The sequence below is a fragment of the Salmo salar genome, chromosome ssa20 (genome assembly GCF_905237065.1).
Source record: "Salmo salar chromosome ssa20, Ssal_v3.1, whole genome shotgun sequence".
In the NCBI taxonomy this organism is placed as follows: domain Eukaryota; kingdom Metazoa; phylum Chordata; class Actinopteri; order Salmoniformes; family Salmonidae; genus Salmo; species Salmo salar.
The window spans coordinates 41142571-41158073 of record NC_059461.1 but is presented as its reverse complement, the minus strand read 5'-3'; the positions used below and the strand labels follow the sequence as shown (position 1 = coordinate 41158073).

General features: G+C 44.0%; 1 long non-coding RNA gene across 1 annotated transcript; it reads left to right on the top strand.

Moving 5' to 3' along the window:
- LOC106580707 (uncharacterized) lies at positions 1 to 1087 on the top strand. The gene is made up of 4 exons (XR_001322948.2): positions 1 to 328; positions 407 to 525; positions 623 to 696; positions 856 to 1087. It is a non-coding gene; the product is annotated as an uncharacterized lncRNA (long non-coding RNA).
- The last annotated feature ends 14416 nt before the right edge of the window (positions 1088 to 15503 follow it).

The window sequence follows — 15503 nt, the reverse complement described above, 5'->3', positions numbered from 1 at the left end:
GATAGGCTTGGATCCTATGTTACTTTTATTGTCCTGTAAATGGTTCAGTGCCTATAATTTAGGCTGTGTGTAGAATGGGGCATAAAGAAAATTACCTCTATTACTACTAGATTATAGTGATAAGGAAAACAGCATACAAATGTGGCTTGTGTACTCACTTGCCTATAACTAATCATAATTCCATTATTTTTACATAAAAAAAGAATACTTCAAAATGAGAAGATCCTGCCATGGAAAAGACGACTAGGTGGACATAAAGTGGAAAGGAGGGGAAATAACTCGCACTATGCAGCAGGACACCTTCAGCTGTGGGGTCTTTGTAATGCAGGTTTGATAGTTATATTTTCAATAATGAATGGTTAGCTGTTATGTGACAATTAGGTCAACATTTTATTTTTTGGTGTAGATGGCCAAGGAAGTTGCATAGAACTTCCCCAACATCCCCTCTCAAATTGATATGGAACCTTCAAAAACACATGGAGCAACTGCGAAAAGAAATGGCTGAGAATTTACTAAAAATGTCTGGTATGTAATGACATTTAATTAAAAGTAAATGTAAATTCTTTATTTTTATGTAGTTGTGTGGGACAGCCATATGTTCATTTCATGCCTATGATTTCAGAGTTCAACAAAGCCAACAACTGCGTCATGTGTGCCACTGATAAAGAACCTGGATGTGGCCCAAAGACTGACTGGGTTAGTAACTTTAACATGTTTATGATCTTTTGACAACAGAGACAATTTATGATATAACACAATGGATGGCTAATTTAATTCGTCATACTGCATTGATATTATTTGTAACGTGTTATGCTTTGTTTTGATGGCATGCAAAACATTCAAATGGTGGTTCAGTGTGCTGTGCCTAGGAATGAAGACAAGAGTTCAACAGAGTAAAGAACACAAACTGGAAGTGCTGTCTTTGTTGTTGAAAATGTATGCTATACCCCAGCCACACTGAAGAGGCTCTGAAATGTACATCAACCAGGGATAAAGAGAAAGTTAACACTGTGAAATGTTTCTTACTTAATTGAAGTTATGTCTCTGACATGTTGAAAAAGATTAAAGGTCTACAATTTCTGTTTAATTTGTCAATATTACATTTTTATTCATTGATTTACTGGCCACCATTACTGTGGTTACATGTTCAGTATATGTATTGACCAGCAAACCCACTGCAGCCTACCTCACTAGCTCACTTTCCATCCCTGCTTTGGGCAATTAATAGCATGACTCTCGTACTTTGCCCTTTTCCTTTATGGTTAATATTAACAACGAAAGGAGATATTAACAACGAAAGGAGATATTATCTGTCTCTCTCCTATTGTGTACCACTGTTAAATACTGTGGAAAAACAGGATTTAAAAACACAGGGAAAATAAGTACTTAGAACTACCAATTATTGTAGAGAAATATTAAAGAAAAGGGTAAACACAACACTGAACTGAACCCCCTAATTGTCAAACTAATATTAATGTACAACATTATAAAAGATACATGACTAGAGGTTATGCAATATGGGTGTATATCCACTGCATGCTTCTTAGGTGTGTAATTGACATGACCAAGGAGCAATTGCAAATGTGAAACTATGAAAAATGTACATTAAACCGTGTGATTTTACAGTACACAAACAAGAGTGTGCAATATAGAAGGGTAGTCAGTGGACATTAGGTCACATGACCAAGGAGCTATTAATTTTACATTTAGAAAAATTCATGTAAAATCATGTGAGATGAAAATAGACAAACTAAAGGGTGTGCAATGTGTAGGCCCACTCTGAACCTTGTTTGAAGTCACTAGGTCACATGACCAAGGAGCTATTGAAATTCTACATTTTGAAAAATGCATGTAAACCATGTGAGATGAAAATGGACAAACTAAAGGGTGTGCAATGTGTGTCTGCCATCTGGTTAGCTACAACCAGTTTTGAAAGTGTTAGGAGTAATGGTTGAAGAGCTATTGAAATTTAAAAAATGTGATTTGTCACTATGTTGACGGTCCCTAACTGCTGTTAGTGGACGTAAGGAAAACTACAGGCGAATATCCAACCTGAAACTGTTTTTACCTCGGTCTACTATCCGTCAATCTCACTATGTAGCCTATTGCTGGATAGTTGCTGCTTTAGAAGTTATTTTCTTCAAGCGATACTGTAGCTTTCTCGCTATTCTTCTATTTTAAAAACCTATGTTTACATGGGAATCAGCTAGGTAGCATAGGCAGGCACAGTGTAATAATACATTGTTACACAAATGCATACATCTTAAACCTGATTGCAGCATGTCAATGATACTTAACTCACAATGGATATAACTGAGTAAGGTATGTCGAACTGCGCTATATATACTGATTCAAGGCTGAGGGAAGGGATTGCTTATTCTGATGAATTTGTTTACAAATCTAGGGCGCTACAATGTAATATCTGCTCTCGCGAAAGTTGTATTTACAATGTAGCTAGTGAACCAATTGTTGCAGAAATCATCTACAGAAGGTAACTCACTCACTGTCGATTGGGCAGTATCAATGTAAGAACAGTTGATATGTATTCAACACTTGCTGTCTGCCAATGTAGGCTACTTTATGAATTATGCAAATACCAAATTTACAATGTGCAGGGATACTGGAGTGATGGAAGTAGATATGTATAGGGATATGGAGACAAGGCAACAGAATATAAGATAAACAGAGTAGCAGCAGCTTGCATGTGTGTGGGTGTTTGTAGTCAGTATATATGTATCTGCATATTACAGTGAGAGAAAAAAGTATTTGATCCCCTGCTGATTTTGTACGTTTGCCCACTGACAAAGAAATGATCAGTCTATAATTTTAATGGTAGGTTTATTTGAACAGTGGGAGACAGAATAACAACAAAAAAATCCAGAAAAACGCATGTAAAAAATGTTATAAATTGATTTGCATTTTAATGAGGGAAAAAAGTATTTGACCCCCTCTCAATCAGAAAGATTTCTGGCTCCCAGGTGTCTTTTATACAGGTAACGAGCTGAGATTAGGAGAACACTCTTAAAGGGAGTGCTCCTAATGTCAGTTTATTATCTGTATAAAAGACACCTGTCCACAGAAGCAATCAATCAATCAGATTCCAAACTCTCCACCATGGCCATGACCAAAGAGCTCTCCAAGGATATCAGGGACAAGATTGTAGACCTACACAAGGCTGGAATGGGCTACAAGACCATCACCAAGCAGCTTGGTGAGAAGGTGACAACAGTTGGTGCGATTATTCGCAAATGGAAGAAACATAAAAGAACTGTCGATCTCCCTTGGCCTGGGGCTTCATGCAAGATCTCACCTCGTGGAGTTGCAATGATCATGAGAACGGTGAGGAATCAGCCCTGAACTACACGGGAGAATGTTGTCAATGATCTCAAGGCAGCTAGAACCATAGTCACGAAGAAAACAATTGGTAACACACTACGCCGTGAAGGACTGAAATCCTGCAGCGCCCGCAAGGTCCCCCTGCTCAAGAAAGCACATATACATGCCCGTCTGAAGTTTGCCAATGAACATCTGAATGATTCAGAGGACACCTGGGTGAAAGTGTTGTGGTCAGATGAGACCAAAATGGAGCTCTTTGGCATCAACTCAACTCGCTGTGTTTGGAGGAGGAGGAATGCTGCCTATGACCCCAAGAACACCATCCCCACCGTCAAACATGGAGGTGGAAACATTATGCTTTGGGGGTGTTTTTCTGCTTAGGGGACAGGACAACTTCACCGCATCAAAGGGACGATGGACCATGTACTGTCAAATCTTGGGTGAGAACCTCCTTCCCTCAGCCAGGGCATTGAAAATGGGTCGTGGATGGGTATTCCAGCATGACAATGACCCAAAACACACGGCCAAGGCAACAAAGGAGTGGCTCAAGAAGAAGCACATTAATAAGGTCCTGGAGTGACCTAGCCAGTCTCCAGACCTTAATCCCATAGAAAATCTGTGGAGGGAGCTGAAGGTTCGAGTTGCCAAACTTTAGCCTCGAAACCTTAATGACTTGGAGAAGATCTGCAAAGAGGAGTGGGACAAAATGCCTCCTGAGATGTGTGCAAACCTGGTGGCCAACTACAAGAAACATCTGACCTCTGTGATTGCCAACAAGGGTTTTGCCACTAAGTACTAAGTCATGTTTTGCAGAGGGGTCAAATACTTATTTCCCTCATTAAAATGCAAATCATTTTATAACATTTTTGACATGCGTTTTTCTGGATTTTTTTGTTTTTATTCTGTCTCTCACTGTTCAAATAAACCTACCATTAAAATTATAGACTGATCATTTCTTTGTCAGTGGGCAAACGTACAAAATCAGCAGGGGATCAAATACTTTTTTCCCTCTCTGTATGTGTGAGTGAGCAGATGATGGCGGTGCTATAGCCATACCAGGCAGTGATGCAGCCAGTCAAGATACTCTCAATGGTACAGCTGTATAACTTATTGAGGATTTGAGGGCCGATGCTAAATTTTTTCAACCTTCTGAGGGGGAAGAGGTGCTGTCACGCCGCCTTCACGACTGTGCTTGTGTGTTTGGACCATTTGAAATCTTTAGTGATTTGGACACAGAGGAACTCTAAGCTCTCAACCTGCTCCACTGCAGCCTCGAGACCAGACTAGCTAACAAGCACTGCATTTCCAATTCCTGGAGTTGGAGGGAGTGGAGGAAGCGGGGTGTCCATTCACCTCCGATGAGGAAGCAGCCTCCGATTACTTGGCTCAAGTAACCTCCGGAGCGAGGGGGCCTTAGCACAGGTCTGAGCGACCAGTGCGTCCCTCCATAAAAACATTAATCTGACGTTGGTGCCCCCAAGTTTGGTTACTGCCAAACGGGGTGCTACGTCAGCCATTGCCGGAGCCCTCTGGGTCCAGAAGGGGTCGTAAGGGGCCAGACTATACAGTCTCATGGAGGCACAATTTAGGTTGGACGCTTGTTCATGATTAATGCCCCCTCTGTTACCCCATGTTCCACGGTGTTCAAGGGGTATATCAGTCTCCTTAGGGTGAGAGTAAAAAATTGGACGATTGACTTTCTGTCTACAAGGGGGCACTCCTTCCTCCCCCTTAGGTGGCTCATTACTGGGATTCATTGCGAATTCCTGCCTGTAGCTCACTAGTCCCAACGAGGTGCTTAATGATAGATGCTATGAGTTATACAGGTGATCTGTTTCATTCCTGGGAATTATATTCAATGACGAATCGCCCCTCTCTGTTACCACAGAAGGGGTCCATTTTTCAGAGCTGTCTGCCCCTTTTGGAGGTGCGGACCTAGGATCAATTGAGACACACATTTTTTTAATCCTGTATCTCTTGACACATGAAAATAGTCATGGCTTCAAAACCTTCAAGCTGCATACTGGACCCTATTTCCAACTAAACTACCTAAAGAGCTTCTTCCTGTGCATGGCTCTCCTATATTTGCAAAGGGTTGTATACTTTCCGGTAAATTTCCGTAATTTGTCCGGAAATTTTCCATGGGAAGTTAAGCCCGGGAATTTGGGGAATTTCGCTTAAATTCATCCAAAAAAGTTAGCTTATAACAGTGAAACTTTGTGAACCTTTTTTTGTGGGATACATAAGGCAATTCTAGGTCTTGTGGCATATTTTGGTTAAACTATCCCCAATTCAATGGAATTGCAACCCTCTGCATGCACAGTGCATTTTTCCATCACACATGCTATTGAGCCCACACTTCCATCACATGTACAGCTGATTCTCAAGATATTGCACACTAATGAGATGCTATTGAGCCCACACTACTACAGTACACTGTGTGAGCCAAGGACTACATGCTTTCTGGTACAATACTGGGTGGGGTGAATATATTTTATGACATACATGATTTTTTGTTAAGTAGTAAATTGTAGCCTACAGCAAAGTGTGTTTAAATCATTTCTTAGTTAACAATTTCTGCTAGTTAGTTTTTGCTACCTTGTGGGTTTTATCCTCAAATATTTATATCAAAAGGAGCAAAGTGGTGGTCATAGACAAAACATCCATATCAAATTTTTAAAAAACTACATTGATCAAATAACATGGAAAACAACCACTTTTTGTGCAGTGTTAATTTAGCATCATTTACCATCCAGTTAACACCTGCTAACTGAGGAGTGTTAATTCACCTGTTTCCATACATGTTTAATTTGAAAACATTTATCTTACAAAGGAGTTGTTTATTCTAACTTCTTAACTATTTATCTGTACATGGAATTGTTTTAGTTTTTTTTTTACTCATTTTTTTTTCGAATCTTTACAGAAAAATGCCATGGGCACTATATGATGTGTGGAGACATTTCACTGCAGCAAATGTAGAAGGAAAAGCTGTGTACATTTGCAAATACTGTGCCAAATAATATGTGAAGAATGCAACAAAGAACAAAGATGCAGAATCATCTGGCCAAGTGCTTAACCTGTTGAGGACAGACGTTCCGCTAGTGGAACCCCTAGCCAACAGCCAATGGCATCGCACGGCATGAAATACAAAACCAACTAAAATACCAAAATTCAATGTTCTCAAACAATCAACTATTTTACACAATTTTAAAGATAAGACTCTCGGTAATCTAACCACATTGTCCGACTTCAAAAAGGCTTTACAGCGAAAGCAAAACATTAGATTATGTTAGGAGAGTACATAGACACAAATAATCACACAGCCATTTTCCAAGCAAACATATATGTCACATAAACCCAAACCACAGCTAAATGCAGCACTAACCTTTGATGATCTTCATCAGATGACACTCCAAGGACATTATGTTATACAATACATGCATGTTTTGTTCAATCAAGTTCATATTTATATAAAAAAACAGCTTTTTACATTAGCATGTGATGTTCAGAACTAGCATACCCACCGAAAACTTCCGGTGAATTTACTAAATTACTCATGATAAACATTGACAAAATACATAACAATTATTTTAAGAATTATAGATACAGAACTCCTTTATGCAATCGCTATGTCCGATTTTAAAATAGCTTTTCGGCGAAAGCACATTTTGCAATATTCTGAGTACATAGCTCGGCCATCACGGCTAACTATTTTGACATCCGCCAACTTCGGGGTCACCTAAACTCAGAATTACTATTAGAAAAATTGGATTACCTTTGCTGTTCTTCGTCAGAATGCACTCCCAGGACTTCTACTTCAAAAACAAATGTTGTTTTGGTTCCAAATAATCCATAGTTATATCCAAATACCTCTGTTTTGTTCGTGCGTTCAGGTCACTATCCGAAGGGTAACGCGCGAGCGCATTTCGTGACAATTTTTTTTCAAAATATTCCATTACCGTACTTAGAAGCATGTCAAACGCTGTTTAAAATCATTTTTTATGCTATTTTTCTCGTAAAATAGCGATAATATTCCAACTGGGCAACGTTGTATTCATTCAAAGAGAGAAAGAAAAACATGGCGAGATCTCGTGACCGCGCATCTCCAGTCTCGCTGTCCCCAGGCTGTCCACTTACAAACTCTGCTCCTATACTTTGCCCAGAGACAGCAGACACCCCATTCCACTTTCTGACGGCTTTAGAGAGCCAATGGAAGCGTTAGAAAGTGTCACGTTACAGCACAGATGCTGTAATTTCGATAGAGATGTAACACAAGGACAACAAATTGTCAGACAGGGGACTTCCTGCATGGAAACTTCTCAGGTTTTGGCCTGCCATATGAGTTCTGTTATACTCACAGACACCATTCAAACAGTTTTAGAAACTGTAGAGTGTTTTCTATCCAAATCTACTAATTATATTCATATTCTAGTTTCTGGGCAGGAGTAGTAACCAGATTAAATTGGGTACGTTTTTTATCCGGCCGTGAAAATACTGCTCCCTATCCCAAAGAAGTTAAAGTTCCCTCAGCACTCACAACAAGCAACCTCTGACAAAAGTCCCTCTACTTCCATTCGAGGTGAAAATGATGAATCGGACACCTTATCGATAGCAACAGCTCATGGTCCTCCTGGAATCAGAATTTGTTTTGACTCAATGGAGGAACATAGTCAGAGAAATGCTGATGAATGTTTTGCTCGAGCTGTGTATGCAACTGGTTCACCTCTGATGCTCACAGTCACTGTGTATTGGGAGAGATTTCTGAATGTTCTTCGCCCAGCACGCACCCCTCCAACCAGACATGCTTTATCTACTCATTTGCTGGATGCAGATTTCAACAGAGTTCAAGTGAAGGTCAAGCAAATCATAGAGAAAGCAGACTGTATTGCAATCATCTCTGATGGGTGGCCGAATGTTCGTGGGCAAGGAATAATTAACTACGTCATCTCCACCCCTCAACCAATATTCTAAAAGAGCACAGACACAAGAGACAACAGACACACCGTTCTCTATATTGCAGATGAGCTGAAGGCAGTCATCAATTACCTTGGACCACAGAAGGTATTTGCACTGGTGACAGACAATGCCGCGAACATGAAGGCTGCTTGGTCTAAAGTGGAGGAGTCCTACCCTCACATCACACCCATTGGCTGTGCTGCACATGCATTGAATCTGCTCCTCAAGGACATCATGGCACTGAAAACAATGCATGCACTCTACAAGAGAGCCAAGGAAATGGTTAGGTGTGTGAAGGGTCATCAAGTTATAGCAGCAATCTACCTCACCAAGCAATATGATACGAATAAGAGCACGGCATTGAAGATGCCCAGCAACACCCGTTGGGCTGGTGTTGTCATCATGTTTGACAGTCTCCTAGAGGGGAAGGAGTACTTCCAAGAAATGGCCATATCACAGTCTGCCGATAAGGAAAGCCCCATCAAGAGGATCCTCCTGGATGATGTATTTTAGGAGAGAGTGGTAAGCATCCTGAAACTCCTGAAACTTGTAGCAGTAGACATTGTACCAATTACATTTACATTACATTTAAGTCATTTAGCAGACGCTCTTATCCAGAGCGACTTACAAATTGGTGCATTCTCCTTATGATATCCAGTGGAACAACCACTTTACAATAGTGCATCTAAATCTTTAAGGTGGGGGGGTGGGGTTAGAAGGATTACTTTATCCTATCCTAGGTATTCCTTAAAGAGGTGGGGTTTCAGGTGTCTCCGGAAGGTGGTGATTGACTCCGCTGTCCTGGCGTCGTGAGGGAGCTTGTTCCACCATTGGGGTGCCAGAGCAGCGAACAGTTTTGACTGGGCTGAGAGGGAACTGTGCTTCCTCAGAGGTAGGGAGGCGAGCAGGCCAGAGGTGGATGAACGCAGTGCCCTTGTTTGGGTGTAGGGCCTGATCAGAGCCTGAAGGTACGGAGGTGCCGTTCCCCTCACAGCTCCGTAGGAAAGCACCATGGTCTTGTAGCGGATGCGAGCTTCAACTGGAAGCCAGTGGAGAGAGCGGAGGAGCAGGGTGACGTGAGACAACTTGGGAAGGTTGAACACCAGACGGGCTGCGGCGTTCTGGATGAGTTGTAGGGGTTTAATGGCACAGGCAGGGAGCCGAGCCAACAGCGAGTTGCAGTAATCCAGACGGGAGATGACAAGTGCCTGGATTAGGACCTGCGCCGCTTCCTGTGTGAGGCAGGGTCGTACTCTGCGAATGTTGTAGAGCATGAACCTACAGGATCGGGTAACCGCCTTGATGTTAGTAGAGAACGACAGGGTGTTGTCCAGGGTCACGCCAAGGTTCTTAGCACTCTGGGAGGAGGACACAATGGAGTTGTCAACCGTGATGGCGAGATCATGGAACGGGCAGTCCTTCCCCGGGAGGAAGAGCAGCTCCAACTTGCCGAGGTTCAGCTTGAGGTGGTGATCCGTCATGCACACTGATATGTCTGCCAGACATACAGAGATGTGATTCGCCACCTGGTTATCAGAAGGGGGAAAGGAGAAGATTAATTGTGTGTCGTCTGCATAGCAATGGTAGGACAGACCATGTGAGGATATGACAGAGCCAAGTGACTTGGTGTATAGCGAGAATAGGAGAGGGCCTAGAACAGAGCCCTGGGGGACACCAGTGGTGAGAGCACGTGGTGCGGAGACAGATTCTCGCCACGCCACCTGGTAGGAGCGACCTGTCAGGTAGGACGCAATCCAAGCGTGGGCCGCGCCGGAGATGCCCAGCTCGGAGAGGGTGGAGAGGAGGATCTGATGGTTCACAGTATCAAAGGCAGCCGATAGGTCTAGAAGGATGAGAGCAGAGGAGAGAGAGTTAGCTTTAGCAGTGCGGAGCGCCTCCGTGACACAGAGAAGAGCAGTCTCAGTTGAATGACCAGTCTTGAAACCTGACAGATTTGGATCAAGAAGGTCAATCTGAGAAAGATAGCAGGAGAGCTGGCCAAGGACGGCACGTTCAAGAGTTTTGGAGAGAAAAGAAAGAAGGGATACTGGTCTGTAGTTGTTGACATCGGAGGGATCGAGTGTAGGTTTTTTCAGAAGGGGTGCAACTCTCGCTCTCTTGAAGACAGAAGGGACGTAGCCAGCGGTCAAGGATGAGTTGATGAGCGAGGTGAGGTAAGGGAGAAGGTCTCCGGAAATGGTCTGGAGAAGAAAGGAGGGGATAGGGTCAAACGGGCAGGTTGTTGGGCGGCCGGCCGTCACAAGACGCGAGATTTCATCTGGAGAGAGAGGGGAGAAAGAGGTCAAAGCACAGGGTAGGGCAGTGTGAGCAGGACCAGCGGTGTCGTTTGACTTAGCAAACGAGGATCGGATGTCGTCGACCTTCTTTTCAAAATTGTTGACAACATCATCCGCAGAGAGGGAGGAGGGGGGGGAGGGGGAGGAGGATTCAGGAGGGAGGAGAAGGTGGCAAAGAGCTTCCTAGGGTTAGAGGCAGATGCTTGGAATTTAGAGTGGTAGAAAGTGGCTTTAGCAGCAGAGACAGAAGAGGAAAATGTAGAGAGGAGGGAGTGAAAGGATGCCAGGTCCGCAGGGAGGCGAGTTTTCCTCCATTTCCGCTCGGCTGCCCGGAGCCCTGTTCTGTGAGCTCGCAATGAGTCGTCGAGCCACGGAGCAGGAGGGGAGGACCGAGCCGGCCTGGAGGATAGGGGACATAGAGAGTCAAAGGATGCAGAAAGGGAGGAGAGGAGGGTTGAGGAGGCAGAGTCAGGAGATCGGTTGGAGAAGGTTTGAACAGAGGGAAGAGATGATAGGATGGAAGAGGAGAGAGTAGTGGGGGAGAGAGAGCGAAGGTTGGGACGGCGCAATACCATCCGAGTAGGGGCAGAGTTAGAAGTGTTGGATGAGAGCGAGAGGGAGTTGCAATGAGATTAGTGGGAGACAATGCTATCCGGTCTGATGTTCAGACTCTGCTTGCAGATTTAAGAGAAGAAATCCGTACTACCCTGCCCACTTCACTGTTGCTCCAAGCAGAGGAAACTGCAGTTTTGAAAAACATCAAAAAGCGTGAAGACTTCTGCCTGAAGCCCATACACGCTGCAGCGTACATGTTGGACCCCAAGTATGCTGGCAAGAGCATCTTGTCTGGTGCAGAGATCAACAAGGCCTATGGTGTCATCACTACCGTGTCTCACCACCTAGGCCTGGATGAGGGCAAGGTTCTTGGCAGTCTGGCAAAGTACACTTCCAAGCAAGGGCTTTGGGATGGAGATGCAATATGGCAGTCGTGCCAACATATCTCATCAGCCACCTGCTGGAAGGGACTTTGTGGATCTGAGGATCTTTCCCCTGTTGCCTCCATCCTCCAAATCCCACCAACACCAGCCGCCTCAGAGCGCAACTGGTCCTTGTTTGATGGAACACACACCAAAGCACGCAATACAAGGGTTGAACAACTTGGTGGCCACCCGGGAAAATTTGAGGCTTTTTGAGCCTGACAACGAGCCATTCTCAACAAGGTTGGAAAGTGACAGTGACGATGAGGCCTCAGTCCTATGTTCAAGAGATGGACATTGAGGAGGTCCAGGGAGAAGACATGGAAGCCTGAGAGGAAGACAACCAAATATTTCGTTTTTAGACTATCATTTAACAGATGTATGTTGAAAACGTTTTTGCGAGATGCGATGGATCATTGGGGATCATTCAATATCCCCTTTCTTTTGTTGTTCAGTGAAATCATCCCATGTAAAGAGTCAACTCATTTAATTGAAGTTACATTTTTTCTATTGGAAGGATTTAATAATTTGCAATTATGTCTACTTATGATAAGGTAAAAGGTTTATGTTTTTGTCTCCATATGATATGGTAAATATATCCAATGCAAAAATATCTACATTTAAATAGTATTAATATTAATTTGCATATATTTCCGTTAATTCCCATATATTCCCGTTAATTCCTACGGAAAGTTCCAACCTCTGAATATTCTCCAAAATGTGCAACCCTAGTTTAACATGGTAAATGGCTCCCTATCCACCGGATGTGTACCAAACTCATTAAAAGTGGCAGTAATAAAGCCTCTCTTGAAAAAGCTAAACCATGACCCGGAAAATGTAAAAGAAACTATCAGCCTATATCGAATCTCCCATTCCTCTCCAACATTTTTGAAAAAGCTGTTGCGCAGCAGAAGACAAATAATGTATACAAAACGCTTCAGTCTGGTTTTAGACCCCACCATAGCACTGAGACTGCACTTGTGAAGGTGGTAAATTACCTTTTAATGGCGTCAAACCAAGGCTCTGCATTTGTGTTCGTGCTCCTAGACCTTGGTGCTGCTTTTGACACCATCGATCACAAGGTTCTTTTGGAGAGATTGGAAATTGGTATACGCGGACAAGTTTTTGTCTGGTTTAGATCTTATCTGTCAGAAAGATATCAGTTCCTCTCTTGATGGTTTGTCCTCTGACAAATCAGTTGTAATTTTCGGCGTTCCTCAAGGTTCTGTTTTAGGACCGCTATTGTTGTCACTATACATTCTACCTCTTGGTGATGTCATTCAGGAAGAAAAAAAAACTTTCACTGTTATGCGGATGACACAAAGCTGTGCATTTCGCTGAAACATGGTGAAGCCCCAAAATTGCTCACCCTGGAAGTCTGTGTTTCAGACATAAGGAAGTGGATAGCGGCACATTTTTTTACTAAAAAACTCAGACAAAACAGAAATGCTAGTTCTAGGTCCCAAGAAACAAAGAGATGTGCTGTTGGATCTGACAATTGATCTTGATGGTTGCACGGTCGTCTCAAATAAAACTGTGAAGGACTTCAGCGTTACTCTGGACCCCGATCTCTCTTCTGACCAACATATCAATAATTTTTCAAGGACAGCTTTTTTCCATCTTCGTAACATTGCAGAAATCAGAAAAATGTCCAAAAATGATGCGGAAAATGTATCCTTTTTTTATTTTCTAGGTTAGACAACTACATTGCTCTACTCTCCGGCTACCCGGATAAAGCACTAAATAAACTTCGGTTAGTGCTAAACATGGCTGCTAAAATCTTGACTAGAACACCAAAATGTTACCATATTACTGCAGTAATAGCCTCTCTGCACTGGCCTCCTATTAGGCTAGGGCTGATTTCAAGGTTTTACTGCTAACCTACAAAGCATTACATGGGCTTGCTCCTACCTATCTCTCCAATACCTGCATGTACACTACGGTCACAAGACACTGGCTTCCTTATTGTCCCTAGAATTTGTAAGCAAACAGCTGGAGGCAGGGCTTTGTCCTATATAGCTCAATTTTTATGGAATGGTCTGCCTATCCATGTGAAAGACACAGACTCGGTCTCAACCTTTAAGTCATTACTGAAGACTCATCTCTTCAGTAGGTTCTATGATTGAGTGTAGTCTGGCCCAGGGGTGCGAAGGTGAACGGCAAGGCACTGGAGCGACAAACCGCCCTTGCTGTCTCTGCCTGGCCGGCTCCCCTCTCTCCACTGGGATTCCCTGCCTCTGATCCTATTACGGGGGCTGAGTCACTGGCTTACTCGTGCTCTTCAATGCCGTCCCTCGTAGGGGTGCGTCACTTGAGTGGGTTGAGTCACAGGCGTGATCTTCCTGTCCGGTTTTGTGCCCCCTCGGGCTCGTGCGGTGGAGGAGATCTTTGTGGGCTATACTCAGCCTTGTCTCAGCGTAGTAAGTTGGTGGTCTGTTGATATCCCTCTATTGGTGTGGGGCCTGTGCTTTGGCAAAGTGGGTGGGGTTATATCCTGACTGGTTGGCCCTGTCCAGGGGTATCGTCGGACGGGGCCACAGTGTCCCCTGACCCCGTCCCCCAGTCTCAGCCTCCAGTATCTATGCTGCAATAGTCTATGTGCCAGGGGCTAGGGTCACTCTGTTATATCTGGTGTAATTCTCCTGTCTTATCTGGTGTTCTTTGTGAATTTAAGTATGCTCCCTTTAATTGTCTCTCTCTCCCTCTCTACCTCTCCATCCCCTCCCAGAGGACCAGAGCCCTAGGACCATGCCTCAGGACTGTCTGTCCTGATGACTCCTGACTGTCCCCTGGCTGTCCTCCTGAGGTACTGACCTGTTGCACCCCCTACAACCACTGTGATTGTTATTTGACCCTGCTGGTCATCTTTGAACACTTGAACATCTTGAAGAACAATCATGCCTTAATGGCCGTCTACTCTTACAATCTCCACCCGGCACAGCCAGAAGAGGACGGGCCACCCCTCAGAGCCTGGTTCCTCTCTAGGTTTCTCCCTAGGTTCCTGCCTTCTAGGGAGTTTTTCCTAGCCACCGTGCTTCTACATCTGCAATGCTTGCTGTTTGGGGTTTTAGGCTGGGTTTCTGTATAGCACTTTGTGACATCTGCTAATGTAAAAAGGGTTTTATAAATACATTTGATTGATTGTTGCAAGGTGGTGTGGCACCGGTACCTTTGCCTTTTGGGTATGATAACCTTCATGATAGCGGTCTTTCCATGGGTCTTTTTTTTTAGGCAAACCTTGGTGCATAAACACACTTGGTCAAAACAAAGTTCCAGTGTCAAGTGTCGCTTCTCCACATTCAGACACGTGGTGGAATGGGAAAAAGAACCAATCTCCCCCAGTCCACAACGTAGCATCCCACATCTTCAGATGGCACTTGACTGGAGGCTCGCTGTCTGCTCCAACCAATGGCACACATGCGCACTGTTGCTTTGGATCATGCGAGCAGTGAATTTGGGGTACAGGCTACAGTTTGTTGTGCTTCCCCCAACACTTCTGCTGTGTCCTCACGTCGACTGTTACCAAGGCCTCAGTGCCCATTTTGAGAGAAGGAATATCCTCCGGTCTCCAGACGCGGCTAATCCGAGTGGTGTCTATGTCGGATCCAGAACGGCTGGTACAGTCGGTATTTCCTGGTTCCGAGAAGGGGTCGGGACTTGGACACCCCGTTCTAGATTTATGTGTCCTCAGCAAGCACGTCCGAGTCTATGAATTCAGAATGCTCACAAGCCACTGGCTATTACATTTGATCGGCTGGGGGCAAGCAGTGTTACACGCATACATTCTGGTCTCCCATACTCAGTCTCTGGGCTTCATAGAAAATAGAAAAAGAGCTGCCTGACTTCATCTCAGCGCATTCCGTTTCTGGGTCTCGAGTTAGACTCACTGGAATCACACTTGTCTATCCCCGTAGATGGTGTTCCGGCTCTGAATAGC